Source organism: Pleurodeles waltl, chromosome 1_2 (assembly GCF_031143425.1).
Source record: "Pleurodeles waltl isolate 20211129_DDA chromosome 1_2, aPleWal1.hap1.20221129, whole genome shotgun sequence".
Taxonomy (NCBI): Eukaryota; Metazoa; Chordata; class Amphibia; order Caudata; family Salamandridae; genus Pleurodeles; species Pleurodeles waltl.
In genome coordinates this window covers 336,492,481-336,515,208 of record NC_090437.1, presented here as the reverse complement: position 1 = coordinate 336,515,208, position 22,728 = coordinate 336,492,481, and the positions used below count along the sequence as shown (strand labels likewise).

The following is a 22,728-nucleotide window of genomic DNA, read 5'->3' as shown; positions in this document are numbered from 1 at the left end:
AGGCACCTGGCTTCACAACCCTTGTCCCTGACCCAGAGGTCTTCCACGTTGGTTCACATCTGGTCAAAGAGACTGGTTCCAAAAACCTCCTATGATAGATTAAACCATAAATACCTGATATAGCATCTCAAACCAAGCACCGAGTGCATGTGTTGACTCTCTTTGGCTTTAAGCAACACCTTCACAGATCTGCCCCCCCGACTGAAATATGCATTGTACATCTCAGTGTAGGGTATGTAACAGGACAATGACAATATTGTTTTATCACTGCAGTGGTGATAGACTTGCATAAGCTTCTTCCATTGGCCTCCACACCGCAGGGGTGCAAAATTTATTAAAATATCTACTTGTCCATGGGACAAGTTGCTTCGGAAATCTATTTGTCCTGTAAAAAAATCTACTTGCCCTTTTGGTGCTGTGTAGTGCAGCGACAAATTATGGCAGTAACAAACAAAAGCAAAAAGAAAAAACATTTTTTGGTCTTAAAAAGTACACACTTCCACCCCAGTGATGTAACAAAGGCCCCACAGCCCACATCCAGCCCCCCCCCCCACGCCCCCCAACACCACAGCACCTGCTCTGAGTGAGTCTGGAGGGTTTGTGGCTCCAGACTCACTCAGAGCAGGTGCTGTGCTGAGGGGGGCTCCTGGATGGGGGGCTGTGGGGCCTTTGTTACACCGCTCGTGTGGCAATGTGTGCTTTTTAGAGACAAAAATATATTTTTTCTTTTTGCTTTTATTTGTTACTGCCATCATTTTTTCTTTTTGGTAGTGTTTGCTACATTGGTGAGGGCCTGGCAGCTCCCACAACAATAAAGTGGTACAAAGACTCACAAAAAGTGTTGGATCATTGGCTTTGCCAGAAAACGGTTATACTGATTTTCCATTAGGAATATTTTTGGGAAATAATAGCATGCATCAATAAATTTTACTAAATGATGCTTCAAAGAAATAGCACCTAAAATTTCATAGTAGTGAAACCTCTTTTTTTTTTTTCCTACTTGGATTTTTTTCCCCAATATTTCGATTTCTATTTCGAAAGCAGAGAAAGCTTCTGCAAACATTTGCATTTAATCAGAGAGCATTCTGGGAGCATTATACTTATCCTCATATTGTAAAACTTTTCAAAACGTGTGTACACTTTTTTTTATTTTTTATTTACTGGAACCACTGTCAGTAGGGCAGTGTGACCTTAAAACGTTTATTTACACCACTCACCCTAAAATTAAGGCTTTTCATTAACCCCTTCGCTGCCAGGCCTTTTCCCCCTCCTGTGCCGAGCCTTTTTTTGGCTATTTGGAGCAGTTCGCGCTTAGGCCCTCATAACTTTTTGTTCACGTAAGCTACCCACGCCAAATTTGCGTCCTTTTTTTCCAACATCCTAGGGATTCTAGAGGTACCCAGACTTTGTGGGTTCCCCAGAAGGAGGCCAAGAAATTAGCCAAAAAACAGTGAAAATTTCGTTTTTTTTTAAAAAAATTGAAAAATGGGCTGCAGAAGAAGGCTTGTGGTTTTTTCCCTGAAAAGGGCATCAACAAAGGGTTTGCAGTGATAAAATCACCAGCTTCCCAGCTTTCAGGAACAGGCAGACTTGAATCAGAAAACCCAAATTTTCAACACAATTTTGGCATTTTACTGGGACATACCCCATTTTTACGATTTTTTGTGCTTTCAGCCTCCTTCCAGTCAGTGACAGAAATGGGCATGAAACCAACGCTGGATCCCAGAAACCGCAACATTTTTGAAAAGTAGACAAAAATCTGAATTCAGCAAGGGGTCATTTGTGTAGCCTACAAGGGTTTCCTACAGAAAATAACAACTGAAAAAGAAAAATATTGAAATTGAGGTGAAAAAAACATCAATTTTTCTCTACGTTTTACTTTGTAACTTTTTCCAGCAATGTCAGATTTTCGAAAGCAATATACCGTTACGTCTGCTGGACTCTTCTGGTTGCGGGGATATATAGGGCTTATAGGTTCATCAAGAACTCTAGGTACCCAGAGCCAATAAATGACCTGCACCCTGCAGTGGGTTTTCAATCTATGCCGGGTATACAGCAATTCATTTGCTGAAATATAAAGAGTAAAAAATAGCTATCAAGAAAACCTTTGTATTTCCAAAATGGGCACAAGATAAGGTGTTGAGAAGCAGTGGTTATTTGCACATCTCTGAATTCCGGGGTGCCCATACTAGCATGTGAATTACAGGGCATTTCTCAAATAGACGTCTTTTTTACACACTGTCTTACATTTGGAAGGAAAAAATGTAGAGAAAGACAAGGGGCAATAACACTTGTTTTGCTATTCTATGTTCCCCCAAGTCTCCCGATAAAAATGATACCTCACTTGTGTGGGTAGGCCTAGCGCCCCCGACAGGATATGCCCCAAAACACAACGTGGACACATCACAGAAAACAGAGGTGTTTTTTGCAAAGTGCCTACCTGTAGATTTTGGCCTGTAGCTCAGCCGCCACCTAGGGAAACCTACCAAACCTGTGCATTTCTGAAAACTAGAGACCTAGGGGAATCCAAGATGGGGTGACTTGTGTGGCTCGGACCAGGTTCTGTTACTCAGAATCCTTTGCAAACCTCAAAATTTGGCTAAAAATACACATGTTCCTCACATTTCTGTGGCAGAAAGTTCTGGAATCTGAGAGGAGCCACGAATTTCCTTCCACCCAGCGTTCCCCCACGTCTCCCGATAAAAATTATACCTCACTTGTGTGGGTAGGCCTAGCGCCCGCGACAGGAAACGCCCCATAGCGCAACGTGGACACAGCCAAATTGGTGAAGGAAAACAGAGGTGTTTTTTGCAAAGTGCCTACCTGTAGATTTTGGCCTGTAGCTCAGCCGCCACCTAGGGAAACCTACCAAACCTGTGCATTTCTGAAAACTAGAGACCTAGGGGAATCCAAGATGGGGTGACTTGTGTGGCTCGGACCAGGTTCTGTTACCCAGAATCCTTTGCAAACCTCAAAATTTGGCTAAAAATACACATGTTCCTCACATTTCTGTGGCAGAAAGTTCTGGAATCTGAGAGGAGCCACGAATTTCCTTCCACCCAGCGTTCCCCCACGTCTCCCAATAAAAATGATACCTCACTTGGGTGGGTAGGCCTAGCGCCCGCGACAGGAAACGCCCCAAAGCGCAACGTGGACACATCACATTTTTTAATTGAAAACAGTGCCTACCTGTAGATTTTGGCCTCTAGCTCAGCCGGCACCTAGGGAAACCTACCAAACCTGTGCATTTCTGAAAACTAGAGACCTAGGGGAATCCAAGATGGGGTGACTTGTGTGGCTCGGAGCAGGTTATGTTACCCAGAATCCTTTGCAAACCTCAAATTCGGTCTAAAAAAACACATTCTCCACACATTTCGGTGACAGAAAGTTCTGGAATCTGAGTGGAGCCACAAATTTCCTTCCACCCAGCGTTCCCCCAAGTCTCCCGATAAAAATGATACCTCACTTGTGTGGGTGGGCCAGGTGCCTGCAACAGAATAAGGCCCAAAACTTGTAGAGATAGAGGGGATAGCACAGCAAGTTTATTAGGACATATTCTTTTATACATCTTTAGACTGACTCTGCTTTGGGGACCCACATAAGTGAGGTGTCATTTTACTTGGGAGGCTGAGGGGAACACTGGGGAGTAGGAATTTTGTGCTGGAGTGGTGATCCTACGAAGAAAAGTCAGGAAAATATGCTTTTTTTAAGCACATTGAGGTTTACAGAGGAGTCTGGGTAAGAAAATGTTGGGGGATCCACGCAAGCCACACCTCCCTGGACTCCTTGGGGTGTCTAGTTTTATAAAATGTCTGGGTTTGGTAGGTTTCCCTAGATGAAGGCTGCACACAGGACCAAAAACATAGGTGCCCTCTCCCCCCCCAAACACAGGTAGTTTTGTAATATATCGTTTTGATGTGCCCACATACGTCCGTGATGTGCCAAACACTAAAATTTTGAAAAGAAACACAGGTTATGTGAAAAAGACCCCTCACCCACCAACCAAGTTGGAGGCATGCTTCATCATCGGGGTCCCACCTGAGGCACCTAGCGTGTCACAGATGTGCTGCGACGCCTGATTACAGCGGAGCAGGTTTTGTCATTTTTACCACACATACTGGTTGGATTTGGCACGAGGGTGAGTGATGGTTCAGTGGATCAAATTTTACTAACAAGAGCTTTCACAAAAATGAAATGCACTGTTAGTAACTGAAAGGCAAAAAACTGAACCAATGACTCACAGCTCGTGAGCTGTAAAGCCGCGACAAGGCACCAACCGCTTTACAGTCCATTCACACAACTTTGATACATGACACACACAAGGCCATTCACACCGCCAGCCACGGGCCCAGCACATTACAACACTCACATCGACAGACAGCGCCACTCAAGGGCCCATCACTTACATACGCCCACGTGCCTGATACAACAATCACACCAGCTGATGGGAGTGTGTGGACTGGTGTATGGCTGGCAGTGTGTTGCAGTAGCCAACAGCAAGTCAATATGTACACTCTCAGCCAAGCCCCACTCCACCCACAATGGCATCATTTTTTTTTTTTTTTTTTTAACAGAGGAACCCCTAACTAAGTAGAAAGAATTAACGAATTACAAAACTACAAACACAAAAGCTCTAACTAAGAACATGACAGAAATGCTAACCATGAAACTAAACACATGAAAATACAAAACAGACATGAGTTTACACTCATGGTTGTTCCCAGAAATTCTTCTGGGTGTGGTAATTCTTAAAACAAGCACCGACACACAGCCCAGGCTTTGAAGGACAATCCGGGCAGTACATTCGAGACTCCCTCCGGATACCTCTTCGAAAACACACTCTACATTTCTTAGCTGGAAAGTCTTTTTTGGGTGTGGGAGGAATGTGCTCAGCAAAGTGGCGATCTTTCAATCTAGCCACATCCTCCACCACTGCTTCTCTAGGAACTTTGGCCTGTTCCACCACAATAAGGCTCTCTATCACTGACTCCTGAAATTTCACAAATGTCATCTTTGACTCTGGAGACCTATCCCTAAACACAATAAAAGCATTGAAGGTTGCTAAGTGGAAGAGGTGAAGTGCTAACTTCTTATACCAAACGTAAGACTTACGAATAGCAGTATAAGGTTCCAACCTCTGGTCAACTCTGTCTACACCTCCCATGTGCTTATTATAATCTAAAATGCACACAGGTTTGCGCACTTCAGCAACCTGGCCCCAAACAGTCACAGGGGAAGTACTCTCATCATGGATGGTACTTAGCATGTAGACATCCCTCTTATCTGAAAATTTCAAAGCTAGCAGCTCCTCGTTCCGCAAGGCACAGCACTGTCCTCTCTCAAGTTTTTTTACAGACAAGCTCCCTTGGATAGCCTTTCCGGTTAGAACGGATTGTGCCACAAGCAACTGTGTCCACTCTAAACAATTCCTTGAACAATTGCACACCAGTGTAGAAGTTATCTACATACAAATGGTGACCTTTGTTGAACAGTCGTCTACCAAGATCCCTCACAATTTTCTCAGTAACTCCAAAAGTGGGAGGACAACCAGGGGGGTCAATATTGGAATCCCTACCAGTGTACACACGGAAACTATACACATATCCTGTCCTACTTTCAGACAGCATATACAATTTAATTCCATATCGTGCCCTTTTGCTAGGAATGTACTGCCTAAAAACCAAACGACCCTTGAAGAGGACCAAAGACTCGTCCACACTTATCTCTTTGCCTGGAACATAGACCTCCGAAAACCGATCTACAAAATGATCAAGGACAGGCCTAATCTTAAAAAGACGGTCAGAATCTGGGTGATCTCGTGGCAAGGCTAATGCATCGTCAACAAAATGCAGCATCCTAAGAAGAAGCAAATACCGATTACGACTCATGGTCGCTGGAAATATAGCTGTTGCCATCAAGGGACTAGTAGACCAATAAGAAGCCAGTTACGGCTTCCTTATCAACCCCATCAAAAAAGTCAAACCCAAAAACTTTTTTAACTCCTCCAAATTTGTGGGAATCCACTGGGCAGCTCTAGAGTGTGGCCTAAGTCTAGCAGCGTTGTCCCTCAAATGCTGCTCCGCATACAAATTAGTCTGCTCAACAATCTCTTCCAAAAACACATCATCCATGAATAACTCAAAGAAATTGATAGGCATAAAGTTCTCTGTATTGGCGTTACACCCCGGGAGACCAGTAAAGGCAGGCAACTCTGGCTGCTCCAAGTTTGGGGCAACCCAGACATCAGGTCTTGTAACGGGAAACCTTTCAGCCCCAGGTTGCTGCACTATTGGCACATCAATGTCCTCCTCTAAAACAGGCCCTTCATCTGCACTGAGTGTGGCTTCATCATCAGAAGATTCCCCTCCAAGAGAAACATCACTGCCAGAATCTCTGACTTCCTCCTCTGCCTCAGATGCAGAGTCTGTCTCATAGTCATGATCAGACTGTGACTCAAAAAGCATACCAACCACCTGCTGAGCGGTCATCCTGCGGCTAGCCATGATATCTCCTGCTAAAATTAACTGGACAAATTCACCACCAACAACCAGCACTGTGTAAGACAAGTGACAAAGTGTAGCTTTGTTAGTAAGAGTTATAAACTCAAAAACTATACCGCTCACTTGCCTGAAAAAGCTTGATTCACCAGCAACTACACAGCAATCACCAATGATATCCCACTAAAAATAAAGAAAGAAAGGCAAATTAGAAATAAGACAAAACAAATATCATTGTGCACAAACCTAAGGACAATTTCACACACAATCCTGCATTTAGTACACCCCCTACAAACATGTCATTCATGCATGGCAACAATACTCCTTTGGAGTAAATTGTTTTTACTTACCTAAAACATGCAACTGTGCAAACTGCAGGTCAACCACCGCCAAAACCGCAAGGAGCCACAGCAAATAAAGCAAAAGCTTTGAACTAGAACAAAATGGAGGAAAACATTTTTTATCACAAATGCAAAGACTTCTTCAGTTGACAAACAAACCACCATCAAACATTTAGAAATTGGTGCCTAAGTGGATTCTGCCATAGGGGCAGATGGGCCTACTAATAAAATAGACCTGTCTACCCCAAGGAAGCCAGAAAATACCTTTAGTAGTGTGTCCCCATGGAGAGCGACCCTTGCCAAAGGGGACAGCCCTAAAAAAATAATAAAAAAAAAAAAAACACACACAACACTATCCCTGGTGCCTAAGTGGCTTCTGCCCCCCTTGGGGGCAGGTGGGCCTAAGAAAGTAGGCCCATCTGCCCCCAGGGGGTGTAGAAATGGGCAACAGGTCAATGCCCCCCTTGGGGGGGCGCCCCGTGACCAAGGGGACGCCCCCCCACAAAAATAAACAAATAAAAAAACATCTCTGGCGTTCTAGTAGTTTCTGCCCCCCTTGGGGGAAGACCAGCCTAAAAATAATAGGCTGATCTGTCTCCAAGGGGTGCAGAAATGGCCTGGGTACATGTGCCCCCAAAGTGGGGGGGCGACCCTTGCCCAAGGCCCCACCCATCCACTAACACACACACACACACACACACACACACACACACACACACACACACACACACACACACACACACACACACACACACACACACACACACACACACACACACACACACACACACACACACACACACACACACACACACACACACACACACACACACACACACACACACACACACACACACACACACACACACACACACACACACACACACACACACACACACACACACTATCCCTGGTGTCTAAGTGGCTTCTGCCCCCCTTGGGGGCAGATGGACCTAAAAAAAATAGGCCGATCTGCCCTCAAGGGTGGCAGAAATGGCCCTAAAAGACATGCCCCCCAAAGGGGAGCGACCCTTGCCCAAGGGGGCGCCCCCCCATCCACTACACACACAATCCCTGGTGCCTAAGTGGCTTCTGCCCCCCTTGGGGGCAGATGGACCTAAAAAAAATAGGCCGATTTGCCCCCAAGGGGGGCAGGAAAGGCCAACAGTTCTCTGCCCCCTTGGGGGGGGGGGGCCCTTGCCCAAGGGGGCACCCCCGCCCCCACATAAATACACATAAAAATAAAAAACCCTGGTGATCTAGTGTTTTCTGCCCCCCTTGGGGGCAGATCTGGCTAAAAAGTAGCCAATCTGCCCTCAAGGGGGGCAGAAATGGCCCGAAAAGACATGCCCCCCAAAGGGGAGCGACCCTTGCCCAAGGGGGCGCCCCCCCATCCACTACACACACAATCCCTGGTGCCTAAGTGGCTTCTGCCCCCCTTGGGGGCAGATGGACCTAAAAAAAATAGGCCGATCTGCCCCCAAGGGGGGCAGAAAAGGCCAACAGTTCTCTGCCCCCTTGGGGGGGGCGCCCCTTGCCCAAGGGGGCACCCCCCCACACATAAATGCACATAACTATATACATCCCTGGTGATCTAGTGTTTTCTGCCCCCCTTGGGGGCAGATCTGGCTAAAAAGTAGCCAGATCTGCCCCCAAGGGGGGCAGAAATGGCCGTAACTAATTGCCCCCCAAAGGGGAGCGACCCTTGCCCAAGGGGCCACTCCCCGCGTGCCAGAAACAGGTAAGTAAACAAAAAAAAAAAAAATCCCTGGTGTCTAGTGGGCATTCCTGCTGCCCGATCGCAATGCGATCGGGCAGCAGGAATGCTCAAAGAGACACCGGGGAAAAGGAAAAGCCTTTCCTTTTCCCCGGTGCCTCTTTAGCCCCAACCCCCCACCCACCGGGAAGAGATTCTTACCTCTTCTCTCGTCGCCGCACAGGAAGCAAATGGCTTCCTGTGCGGCGAGGATCCCATAATGAAGTCAGCGCGCGATCGCGCGCTGACGTCATTATGGGGGGGTGTGGGGGTCGGGGGTGGAAGGGGAAGGGCTTCCCCTTCCATCCCCGACTTTGGGGGGTGGGAGGGAAGCACACAGAGGGAGCGAGAGCGCTCCCTCTGGGCTGTGTGCCGAGGACGTAGTGGTTACGTCCTCGGCACAGCAGCACTGTGCCGCGGGACGTAACCACTACGTCCGCGGCACAGAAGGGGTTAATGAACCATAAATACAAGCTAGAACAGCATAAACGTATGGACACTCATATTACCTCAACTGCAGACAGTTCCCTTCTGTATAAACTGGCAGCCAAAGGGTTTTTTGTTGCAGGGGGTTGGGCCTACTTGTCCCAAGGACAAAGTAAACATGAAAACTTGTTGCCCTTGAGCCCAAACAATATGTCCCGGGCGATAGGCCTAAGTATAGAGTACTCTGAGGTCAAGAACACCAATAGTGAACAGCTTCAGCTATCACAAATGGAGCCCGGTAATCCCTGATTTTATGTCAAGCGATCTTCATTAAAATTCATACACTGAAATTCTTACACTTTCATGTGTGATTCCAAAACTCCTATAAAAGCATATACAGCTTATATTTCATTATAAATTGCCAATAAAAAACATTTTGAGCATTGTTGTTTGGGACCTAACAAGAAACCTAGTAAGTCTACATCTTCAGAATATAGAGAGAGGTGTTCTTTTACAGCTGTTACAGAAGACGTTTGTAGCCAGTGTTGAGAAAGTTTACCCACAGTGTGTGTGGTGACAATACCAGAGTGTTAAGTTATGACGTATCGAGGGTCAGGTCTGTTGGCTCTAAAACCCTGTATAGGATAACAGAACGTGGTTGACAATACTGGCCGCATTCATTTTGTATTTTTGCTATCCCTAGTCAAGTTACGTTGTATGGTGTCATTGAGAAATATATAATTCCAATACTTACAGCCTTCTGTAGCCAGCTGGTAAACAAAGGAATCTGACTAAATCAATTTGGTGTTGGTTAGCAATATTTTTCTTGCTTTTGAAGGAGGTAGTTTGAAGTAATAGGACTTGGCATTTTTAACATTGTGTCCAGAAAAATAAGAGAACTTTTTCACATATGTTTTAGAACTCCATTATAATCTACTCTTGGGTTACCATCTCAGTGTAGAAAAAGGTGTCCATAATGTTGATAACAGAACATTTCCCCATAATTTGCTGTGTTCATATGTACATCTTCACTTTCAAATACAGTGTAATATTCAAGGGCAGAAAGCATATAATCAACTGTTTTTACCTCTGTCATCAGCAACAACCCCAGGTGTAATAATATAATTAATTGATACTTCATAAGCATGTAGAATTTGAATAATTTCTGTAGGGCCTAAGATATCAAATGGTACTTTATCCCAAACTATCCCACCAGGAACTGGAACAGCTGAAGTGTTCACAAGAGACAAGTGTCTTTGGACTTTGGGTAAGGATAGGTAAGTTTTTGAAATCTCATCCACTAGTTCAGCAGCAGAGGGTTCTGGAAGATAATGACCGTGTATCAGAAGAAAGAAAACCAAGACAAAACAAATCCAAAGAAGAAGTGCAAGCAATGTCAGAAGTATCCACAGATAGTACCATGTACGAACCAAATAGTTATGTCTAAGCCAATTAAAAAGCTTACATGTTTTTGATACAATTGTAGAATTTGAAGAAAAGTCGGCCAAGTAACCAGAAGTAGTCTGTGCAAAACCTGGAGCTGATGCAAGTTAAAGGGAACTGGTAGATGTAGTCATAGGTGGTTCATCATAAACAATCCCATCCGTTAGTGTTTGTTGAAATGTTGCAAGTTTAAATTCTGGACACTTTTTCTATAAAGTTGTGACCGGAATCAACCAAAGTTAATTCTCTGTCCTCCCCAACATTGGGGAAATAATTTCATCATTGCTTAGTGCTTGAAGAGGTATATTCCTAGATGGCAGTGAGATCGGTACAGGGGCTACCCAGGGATCCTCGTGGTCTACTGTGCAGGATCGGCCAGATGATGCAATTTGACATTGTCAGTTGAAATAAAACGGTTGTCTTTAGAGCCAGGCAGTGTGATAGTATAACTAATCTGGTACAATGTATTTCCAGGACTTGAACTGGTGCTCAGTAAGATGGGGCAAATTCTTTCTTCACAGGTATATTTTCACAGACTAGGTCACCAACTTTAGGAATCTAGCCTGTGGATGGTGGCAAATCTCTCATTCCCAAGGTGGCTGCACATGTTGATTAATTTTCGTCACTGAACTTTTGCGTTTCCTGCGAGACACTGACACGTTTATTTATGTGAAATGGTGTTTTTTCTGCCACCGTACCAGGGCCGTCAAGATCAGGGACGTACATTGATATTCCAAACAAGACTACATAGACGGTGCGTCTTCCCAAAGTCCTTCTAGGCAGATTAGTTAGTGCTCTGGACTTCATACAGGTGGTAAATTCAGCTACGACATGAACTTAGTACCCTGGCTGTTAAAGACTGCTTTAAGACTTGGTTCTTCCGCTCTACAGTCAAATTTCCTACGGGATGATATGGAGAGGAATAGTGGACCCCTTACATCCATTGTTGCTTGGTGTCCCTGAATGCTTTGGTGCCTAAGGCAGGGACCTGGTCTGGGTGGAATGCTGTGACTGCACATGCCCCAATAAAGACTTGCAAATCTTTTATAACAGTTCAAGCACCAGCGGATGGTTGTGGCCACACCATAGAAATCTGGAGCATGATTCAACAGCAACAAGAGTATATTTGTATGCATCCTCTGGTTGTAAGGGACACTTAGGGGGTTATTCTAACTTTGGAGGAGTGTTAATCCGTCCCAAAAGTGACGGTAAAGTGACGGATATACCACCAGCCGTATTACGAGTTCCATAGGATATAATGGACTCGTAATACGGCTGGTGGTAAATCCGTCACTTTTCCGTCACTTTTGGGACGGATTAACACCTCCTCCAAAGTTAGAATAACCCCCTTAATGTTTTTGGCAAATGTCTGAACTACGGACTAAGGACATACTGCTTGGTCTATTTGTATAGACCAGGCCACCACCAATAGTATTTCTGCAATAGTGTAGTGAGTTAGCTTCTACATCAGCACGGGCAGAAGGTACACCCTCATGAGCTGCTTGAATCAGATCTAGTCTGAGTTCTTGGGTGGAAATCACATGATCACCAACCCCTGGTATTGTTGCAAAGGCAATGTTTTAGGCACTTAAGTGGTAGGAATATTTTTCCAGATATGCTTTTGGTAAGGGCTTGCCATCAGCCGAGGCTTTCACAGCAACCAATGTTTCATCATCCAACCTCGTATGAGAACAAGTTATTGCAGTAACAGAAGCTTTAGCTACTTCATATTTAGCATCTTTGTTTGCCAATGAGTTTCCTATGGCGTGTATCCCAACATGTTGGTGACCCAATGTATGTACTATATAAGCCCGTGGCAGCTTGTCTTTGAGGCCTGGCATTTCCCCTATAGGATTTTGTGTTTTATAGTGTTTGCTGTGGAATCTGTTGACCTGTTTAGGCACCAGTAGTATAAGTATTCATGAAAGGACTGGACACAATATTACGAATCACACACAATCAGGGTAGAAAGTTCAGGATCCTTATGTTTCAGTGCCAAAATCAAAGCTTTTAGCAGTGCAAGTTGTGCTGTGCAGTCCCCAAGGGTCTACATGTAGGTTTGCTGAGGGTGGAATCGACCATCCCTCATCACTCCACAAAAAGCTGGGCAAGCTGCGGAGTTTTGGTGTTTGATACCTACAGCTGTTTGAGTTGACCCATCTGTGTAAATAATTGTTCAGTATTGATCGAGAGGCAATATGTTGCTGGACATGGGATATTTAAGTTCATACTGGTGAAATTCTTGGGTCAGCAATTTTGGATCAAAAAAATAATCAACATCAGTGGCAGTTAAGGAGGTAGCCTATTGTATCCAAAGTGGATGTAATGCTTTTGCGTTCGGAAGGCCTACTTTTGTGACAGCCTTAAGGGCTGATATTAGGGTTACAAGTGTAATGTGTTTCTCTTGAACTCATGATCTCTCCTTTCTGACCGCCTTCTGACCTACTGTCAGTATTTCTTCTTTTAATGCAAAGTGTTGTTCTTCTTTAAAGTACAGGGGTGATTTGTATGCTATGGATTACGGTATGACCTTCATTAAATGTGACATAGATGAACCTGATGTCACCCGAAATGATAAGGGTTACCAAATTTGTTTTGTTGTCACACGTGTGCAACTGTTATGCTTGAAGCATGTGTATCTGTAATGCTCTAAGAATTTGTGTGTGCTGTGGTGTCCACTGTGCTGGAAATGTCTGGACGTATTAAATCATGAAGTAGTTTAATGCATTATGCATATTCTGGCATGTACATTCTGCCAAATTTTAAGAAACCAAACAGTGATTGCATATTATTAATGGTTTTTGGTTGCTGCTATTGTGCACATTTCTCTAGGAATTGTGGTGCCAGGCTCACTTTTTCCCTTATTTGATAGTTTGTATCCAACAAATAGGACACTCTGAAAGGCAATCTGTTTTCTTGAAATTGAATTAGTAGCCATGTGTAGCAGATCTCAAAACAATCCGATCCACCCTGGCTAGGTTTGTGTTGGAGTCGTCATTGCTCAGATAGATGTCATCTACATAAGACAATGCCTGTGGGTCAATACTGTGCAATATTGATGTCACACGGGCTGAGAACAATCTTAGACTGTTCTTACATCCTTGAGGTAAACAACAAAATCTCTGTTGGGAACCCATTGTAGAGAATGTGCTTGGATCCCTGCTTTCATGCGCTAGATTTTGGCAGAAAAAAACATTGGAAATATTCAAGGTTGTTTTGTTGATTAGTGCTGTACTGTGCGAATTTGGGATGGCAAATGTGTGTTTGTGTGTGACAGTTTAAAGGTCTGTAATCTAAGACTATTCTATATGAATGGTCAGACTCAGCTACAGGAAACAAAGGATTATTCAAGGTTTAAGCCCGCTCTGTCCCCCCCGTACTCTCAGGTTGTGAGAGAATTTCCCTCAATGGTGCTTTAGCCTCATGTTTATTTGGAATATTGAGGTTGTATCTGTGGAGTTGATCTTATCGGAATGAGATGGTATGGGGGTTTCCTATCCCACCCACATGGTTGAGGCACAGCACTGGAGCCTATGCCAAAGCCCAACCTGCAGCGTAGGCTTATTTCACTGTGTCTGGAACAAGGACTGAGAACAAAGGCAAAATAGCATCTTCTCATTGTGGGAATGTACAGACAATTTCAAGTGGTTAATTCTGCCAATAGTACGTCATAATTGAATGTTAATCTTCTCCAGAAGATCCCTTTAATGGTGCGCTTGGTGTCTCCCTCAATTTGAATTTTTAGTCTCTGAATCATGTCGGGTGGGGTGACATGCCTGTCTGCTGTTTTCAACTTCAAGAAAGTCGTTAGTTGCTGTCGCATTTAGAAGTTCTAGAAGATTCTGGTGAACTATTGTGACCTGTGCCACGCTGTCTGGCAGAGTTACTGCCCATATCATGTTCTATAGTAATGTTTTCAATATGTGTGGCAGGTTTAGCTGAAACTGCTGCAACCTTTTTCTTATTCAATCTGTTTTATTTTGTTGTGAAACTTTCTTCCTTTTTCATGAAAATGGTTAGAAATGGGAGTCTCTAGTTGGCAGTGGCTTGGACCGCGCCCAAGTATGGACTCTTCTTCCTAGTTAGGGTAAGGGAGTCACACACTTAAGATAACCCCTGCTCAGCTCATCTCCACAACCTCACAGTCCAAGGTTTATGGAACATCACTCAACAGTTCTTACACATCAGTCACCTAAAACTGCAAGCAGCCTTCCTATCAGTGAAGGTGTTTCTTCCACACTTGCAATGCAAAATGGTGCTGGTGCATACAGACAACATGATTGCCATGTACTATCTTCAAAAGCAAGGGGGAGCACGATCTTCTCAACTATCTCATCTTGCACAAACAATATGGAAATGGGAAATTCATCACCACGTTCACATAATGGCACAATATCTCCAAGGGACAGACGACCAGTGTGCAGACCTGCACAGCAGGATTTAGCAACAAGTCCACAAATGGAAACTCCACCCGCAAGTCTTTCAGCAGTACTTCCTAAAGTGGGGAACACCTCAAATAGACCTATTTGCCATACCTCAAAACACAATGCCAAAACTTCGCATCCAGGTACCCTCACCCTCAGTCCAAAGGCAATGCTCTATTGATGAGTTGGCCAGGGATATTTGTTTATGACCCCCACCTGTGCCCCCCAACTCTTTCCTTCTCTAGTTTGGAAACTCAGTCTTCCCTCCCCATTATCCTGGTAGCTCCTACATGGCACGTCAACCATGGTGTCTGACACTCTTAGATCTCTCAGTAGTTCCAAAGCAGAGGCTCCCCAACAGACCGGATCTTCTAACACAGAATCAAGGGCAAATAAGACACCCCGGCCCCAAATCACTCAACCTACCAAAATGGCTCCTGAAGTCATAGAATTTGGGTATTTACGTCTACCACAAGAATGTATGGGTGTTTCTGAAAGAAGCGCGTAAGCCCACAACTAGACAATGTTACGAGGAAAAGTGGAAGTTTGTTTGTTATTGGCAATCAAAAAACATTGACTCTCTTAAGCCAATCGTTCAAGAGATTGTCTGTTATTTACTGCATTTACAAAAATCTAATCTTGCTTACACATCCATTTGTCTTCATTTAGCAGCCATAGCTCCATATCTTCAAAACAGACAACACACTTCTTTGTTTAGAGTTCCAGTTATTAAAGCATGTATGGAATGACTTAATAGTCATTCAGCTAAGAATCCCTCCAGCACCATCCTGGAATCTTAACATTGTTCTCACAAGACTTATGGGTCCCACTTTTGAACCATTCCTTACAATTCCAATCATGGAAGGTAGCTTTTTTAATAGCTAAGACTTCCCTTAAAAGTGAGTAAGCGCCAGGCTTTAACCTTGGAAGAACCTTTCTTCCAAATTCACAAGGCAAAAGTAGTATTACGAACTAATCCAAAATTCCTTTGAAAGGTTGTTTCACAATTTCATATCAGTCCGTCAATAGAATTACCTGTTTACTTTCCCCAGCCTGATTCTGGGGCGGAAAGGGCTCTACATACTCTTGATGTTAAACGAGCTCTTAAGTACTATATAGACAAAAACCAGAGAGTTTAGAAAAACAAAACAACTTTTTGTGGCTTTTTCCATGCCCCACAAAGGAGAACCTGCATCAAAAGCAAGTATATCCAGATGGATAGACAAGTGTATTCAAACTTGCTATGCTAAAGCGAAACAACATTTACCTGTGACACATAGAGCACACTCCACTAGAAATAAAGGTGCATTAATGGCATTTATAGGTAATATACCTATGGCAGACAATTGTAAGGCAGCTACATGGTCTACTCCACATACCGTTTCAAAACATTATTGTATAGATGTACTTGCACGTCGCCAAGCAATTGTTGGGCAAGCAGTGCTACGAACACTTTTTCAGACAATTGCAACTCCCAGAAGCTAGCCACCAATTTATTCAGGAACTGCTTTACGGACTATGCATACCATGTGTATCTACAGCCACACATTCTATCGAACAGAAAATGCTGCTTGCCAGTAGACATCTGTTCATGGCATTTAGTGCTGCAGATTCACATGCATCCTCCACCCTCCCCGAAGGCATGTGGCGGTTGCAATTTTCTAACATGTAAATATTGTACACATGTAAATACATTGCAGGCGCATCTTTCCTCTCTTACTCAGTGTACACTACTTCACTCTCCCGCCTATGGAGAAACAATCTTAACAAAGTACTTGATGCCCATGCGCAGTATTACAGAGAGGAGGAGTCACTCGATCCAGTGACTCGAAAAAGCTTCTACGAACAGATGTCTACTGGTAAGTAACATTTTCCTTATTTTGTGTGCACAGTAATTAAAACGTCAAGCTTTAGCAAAACAAGGACTAGCATTTTATATAGTAGCCTGCATAGTTCTATGTCATAATAAATCTGGAAGACCAACACGTAGTGGAGTCAAAATACACATTTCCAGAGAAATGGTTACCACTGCAGCCCTTTAGGCTAGTGCTTATGGGCATATGTTAAGCAGCTTTTGGGTGATTACTCACACTTTTTCCAAGTAATAGACTAGGTAAATGACACCTAAGGTGTCAGTTTAAGTCCTGTGGATGTTTTAATAGAAAATCTTCCTACTGCATGACCATGACTTCTGCCTGTGGCTCCTGGCCTCATTTCTTCAATGTGACACACCTGTTCCTGTATGCATCCAGATGCTATGAGAAAGTAAGAAGTTAGGTTGATATTGGCTCACGTCTATAGGGAGATCCCCAAAAGGTCCCTTTCTCTTTTCGGAGGTAAGGCTCTGGATAATAAGCGATCCACCAAATGGTCCTTCCCCCAAAAATCACGAGGAATGCCATAAAAAAGTAAAGTCTTCTTCGTAGTAGAAGAAAATGCCTTGTGCTGTATGCAAGATAATCATCTGGATCAGAGCTTATTTCAGCAGGCCCATAGCCAGACTTGAGTGTGTTAGTGGTCAAAAAGTATCAGGCAAGAGCACCATCATCTTCAGCCCCTGTCGAAAAGGGAAGCACAAGCATGAACTCGGGTAGCAGGAAGAGGTGGAGGATTTACAGCCAAGAAAACAGGTAGCACTACTGGTTTACTTGGTCCTTTGGGATTCTGACCAGCGCATTTCTGAAAAATTGCTGAGGTAGGACAGACTGTTTTCAAGAAGTCTTTATTGGAAGATATGTTGGCAGTCAGTGTTGCGGCTGTTTTCAGTGAATGCATGCTGCTATAGCTTAGCACGGAGGCACAGTTCTTGGCTTCACTTGACAGATTTAAAACCTGAGTCAGAAGAACAAATCATGAACCTTTCCTTCTCAGGCAGTGCATTGTTAAGATTTCATGTCCATGCTGAGATGCACACTATGAAGACTAAGTTGGAAACATTTAAATCAGTGGGCATTTAGCAGAAAAGCAAATATGAGGGAGGGAATCTCACAGATTAGCAAACAATACCAGTGAGTGCTGATTGTTGTACAAAATGGATACTCATTGAGATTCAAACTCCTCCTCCACCAGGAGCAACTCTGTGAGAGAAACAAGATGTGCAAGAGCTCCCTCATAAAAACGTGTTTTTTTTTCCCATTTACGGTTTAGTTTGGAAAAAACAGGCCGAAACGAGGCCACACCCTTTCTCAATTTCAAAACGTCAATAAGTGTATGAACAGAAAAAAAGGTCAGACTGCTGACCTTAGATTTAGTTTACCAAGAATTATAACAGGGAGATTGGATGTGAACTATCGATTTTTCATGATTTCTTTTCTACATTCCAATTGCAGTAAAATATCAGATTCCTATGATGCCAGTCAGACAAGAAGTTTTTTTCCAGTACAAAGTCAGTTTGGTCTGAAATAAGCTCCAAGAAAGGATGTTTGTCTACCTTTGTCTAGACAACTGGCTGATTAAAGCTTCAACTCCTCCAGAAGCTTAGCTCCACTATCGTTTTCTGTAATATACTGTGTTGTCTGGGTTTACAAGTCATCCACATGCAGGCCTCGAAAAATCATAAAAAATGTTACGAGCCCTGTAGGTCAAGTAGCTTGAATAATCTACCTGGCCTAACTGTAATGTACTTGACCCGGAAACGGGTCTCAGATTGTGTCATCCTAGGCAAATATTGTATTTTACAGTCACCGTTTTCTTCATTCTCACGTATGAGTGCACCTCCAAATATGTGAGTTCAGCATTTCTGCTGTAAAAAACAACAACAACAAAAAGAAAATATATATATATATCCTCTTTTGTTTGATTAAATACACTAAATGTTTGCTCCATGTATAATAAATCTGGCTCACTTATAGGGGTACACATGATCCATGCATCACTTGCCTCTTAGTTTACTAATAGCTTTGCTATCAGGGCAGGAATGTTTCTCAGTTTGTTTGTTTAAACACACACTTTTAATCAATATATTATGAAAGCATGATGTGGTAGCACACGGTCATTTACAGACAGTAAATTTCCAAGAAATGTCCAAAAACCTTCCCACTAACTTGCAGCTGTATTGATAAAACTATATACTGTTTTAACAATAATCGGTGACAATTGTGTTTCAGAAAACATTTATCATTTGTACAACACCATGTAAAGTGTTCTGGCTTTTTTTTTTCATTCTGTTAAAATATTTTTTTCATCCCACGGAAGTAGAAAAAATGGTCCTTCACAGCTACTGAAATATATTTTGAAATGTTTGTAAAGTTGACTTAGTTATATAAATGCTGTGTGTTAGGAAAAACCGGATACCAAAAGCCTTTTATTTCACATAAGTCAGACAGTTCACCTTAAAAAATCCTGCAACTCCTCAGTCACAAGGACAAGTATTTGCATTGCAAGAAAACAAACTGACTTTTGACCTCTGTCTCTGAACACAGAGCAAATGTGATAAAAATACGATTAAAAGCAATCTTAATTGCTAATTCAATTTCTGACTGAACAGAAAACCTGTTTGTTCACTGGCCAGAAGGGTCGAGTGGAATCTAAAAATACCTTGACCTCATAAAATAAAATTCTCCATAGCGAGTGGTTGGGTAGATTTTTTTGAGCCCTGACATGAAATCCCATTTCAGTTCCTTCTTTACCTTGGATCAATTTTTAACAAGACTGCACTTAATCATACAGCAGGCTGGATCATCAGTCTAGTGGTGTAATGTGTGTCCTGTGTATTCCTAGTTCCTCTTACCAGATAAGTGATCCCTTCTCAACAGTGTCTAGAGGTACTATGGTGCCACATTTTGGGCAGCTGTGAAGACAGATTAACTCAATCTCATTCTGCGATCCAGTCATTCGCCCTGTTGGTGCTGATCTTTAAGTCTGTCGTGCAGTGAGGGTCGCCTTCACAAGTTCAGAGCCTGAACTTGCATCCCAAGCTTCCATTGCTGAATTTAACAGTCTGACTCTCAAACCTCTACAATATGGGCACCTTATAATGCTGCAAGACTGTATGACATTTTGAAAGAGGTTAAGCGTCCTTCAACCAGAACATTGCATGTCTTTAAATTAAAGAGATTTTGTTTCTGGTGTATTGAGCAGTTTTGATCCCTCCAGATGTCAAAAGAGGGATTACTTCATTATCTTCTTCATTGACTGAGTTCTAGGTTGAACAAACCTTTCCTACCTGTTTCCTTCCAAAAGAAGAGTCGAATTTTCAAATTAATCGTTTGGTAACACTTTCTTTCAAAACTGTGGCGAGATCTCCTCACTCACTGGATAGTTTAAATTTCTGTGTAGACAAAAAAAATAATCTTAAATTCTTCTTGAATTATAGACTCCTAAGAGCAGGTTTAGCTACTATGAAGGAATCCATTTCCAAGTGAATTATATTCATTATCAGATGGCTAATAGGACTGTTTTTTTAAATCATCTTCTTGCCATTTTGTTATAAAAAACACTTGCACGGATGAACAAGGTGAAACATTGTGCTTAGTATAGGGATAAGACATTAATGAGCTGAGATGTTATAGGGATAGAATAGAGGTTGGGTAGGGTCAGAATTTCAATCATGCAGCTTATAGAGAGCCACTGTGAACCTTAAACTCTAGCCCCTCCACAAAGCAAGTGGTCATGAGACAGCTTAGGTGCAACTAGAGTGTACAAACTATGTTGGCAAAGCCTTTGTGCCAGATCGAATTGCCCAAGACCTACCTGTATCGTGGTCTTGTCCCCTATCTTGCTATTGAGAGGTATCTATGGTGGCATGGAGTTGCCCCAGGATATTTCTACAAATATGGACCAAACTTAATTCCCCCCTGTAGGAAAGTACCATCTTGCCTGGCATGTTACCCCCATATTTCACTGTATATATGTTGTTTTAGTTGTATGTGTCACTGGGACCCTGCCAGCCAGGGCCCCAGTGCTCATAAGTGTGCCCTGTATGTGTTACCTGTGTTATGACTAACTGTCCCACTGAGGCTCTGCTATCCAGAACCTCAGTGGTTATGCTCTCTCATTTCTTTCCAAATTGTCACTAACAGGCTAGTGACCAATTTCACCAATTTACATTGGCATACTGGAACACCCTTATAATTCCCTAGTATATGGTACTGAGGTACCCAGGGTATTGGGGTTCCAGGAGATCCCTATGGGCTGCAGCATTTCTTTTGCCACCCATAGGGAGCTCTGACAATTCTTACACAGGCCTGCCATTGCAGCCTGAGTGAAATAACGTCCACGTTATTTCACAGCCATTTACCACTGCACTTAAGTAGCTTATAAGTCACCTATATGTCTAACCTTTACCTGGTAAAGGTTGGGTGCTATTATACTTAGTGTGTGGGCACCCTGGCACTAGCCAAGGTGCCCCCACATTGTTCAGGGCAAATTCCCCGGACTTTGAGAGTGCGGGGACACCATTACACGCGTGCGCTTATACATATGTCACGACATAGGTATAGCGTCACAATGGTAACTCCGAACATGGCCATGTAACATGTCTAAGATCATGGAATTGTCATCCCAATGCCATTCTGGCATTGGGGAGACAATTCCATGATCCCCCGAGTCTCTAGCTCAGACCCGGGTACTGCCAAACTACCTTTCCCAGGGTTTCACTGCAGCTGCTGCTGCTGCTGCCAACCCCTCAGACAGGTTTCTGCCCTCCTGGGGTCCAGCCAGGCTTGGCCCAGGAAGGCAGAACAAAGGACTTCCTCAGAGAGAGGGTGTTACACCCTCTCCCTTTGGAAAAAGGTGTTAGGGCTGGGGAGGAGTAGCCTCCCCCAGCCTCTGGAAATGCTTTGATGGGCACAGATGGTGCCCATCTCTGAATAAGCCAGTCTACACCGGTTCAGGGATCCCCCAGCCCTGCTCTGGCGCGAAACTGGACAAAGGAAAGGGGAGTGACCACTCCCCTGACCTGCACCTCCCCTGGGAGGTGCCCAGAGCTCCTCCAGTGTGCTCCAGACCTCTGCCATCTTGGAAACAGAGGTGCTGCTGGCACACTGGACTGCTCTGAGTGGCCAGTGCCAGCAGGTGACGTCAGAGACTCCTTCTGATAGGCTCCTCCAGGTGTTGCTAGCCTATCCTCTCTCCTAAGTAGCCAAACCTCCTTTTCTGGCTATTTAGGGTCTCTGCTTTGGGGAATTCTTGAGATAACGAATGCAAGAGCTCATCAGAGTTCCTCTGCATCTCTCTTCACCTTCTGCCAAGGAATCGACCGCTGACTGCTCTGGACGCCTGCAAAACTGCAACAAAGTAGCAAAGATGACTACTGCGACCTTGTAACGCTGATCCGGCCGCCTTCTCGACTGTTTTCCTGGTGGTGCATGCTGTGGGGGTAGTCTGCCTCCTCTCTGCACTAGAAGCTCCGAGGAAATCTCCTGTGGGTCGACGGAATCTTCCCCCTGCAACCGCAGGCACCAAAAGACTGCACCACCGGTCCTCTGGGTCCCCTCTCAGCACGACGAGCGTGGTCCCTGGAACTCAGCAACTCTGTCCAAGTGACTCCCACAGTCCAGTGACTCTTCAGTCCAAGTTTGGTGGAGGTAGGTCCTTGCCTCCCCACGCTAGACTGCATTGCTGGGTACCGCGTGATTTGCAGCTGCTCCGTCTCCTGTGCACTCCTCCAGGATTTCCTTTGTGCACAGCCAAGCCTGGGTCCCCGGCACTCTAACCTGCAGTGCATGACCTCCTGAGTTGTCCTCCGGCGTCGTGGGACCTTCTTTTGTGACTTCGGGTGAGCTCCGGTTCACTCCACTTCGTAGTGCTTGTTCCGGAACTTCTGCGGGTGCTGCTTGCTTCTGAGTGGGCTCTTTGTCTTGCTGGACGCCCCCTCTGTCTCCTCACGCAATTGGCGACAT

The 22,728-nt window shown here is 44.0% G+C and overlaps 1 protein-coding gene across 2 annotated transcripts in view; it reads left to right on the top strand.

Annotated features, from left to right (window-relative positions):
- DENND4C (DENN domain containing 4C) overlaps positions 1–22,728 on the top strand; it is a 1,359,979-nt gene that overhangs the window by 216,999 nt on the left and 1,120,252 nt on the right. The window lies entirely within an intron of this gene.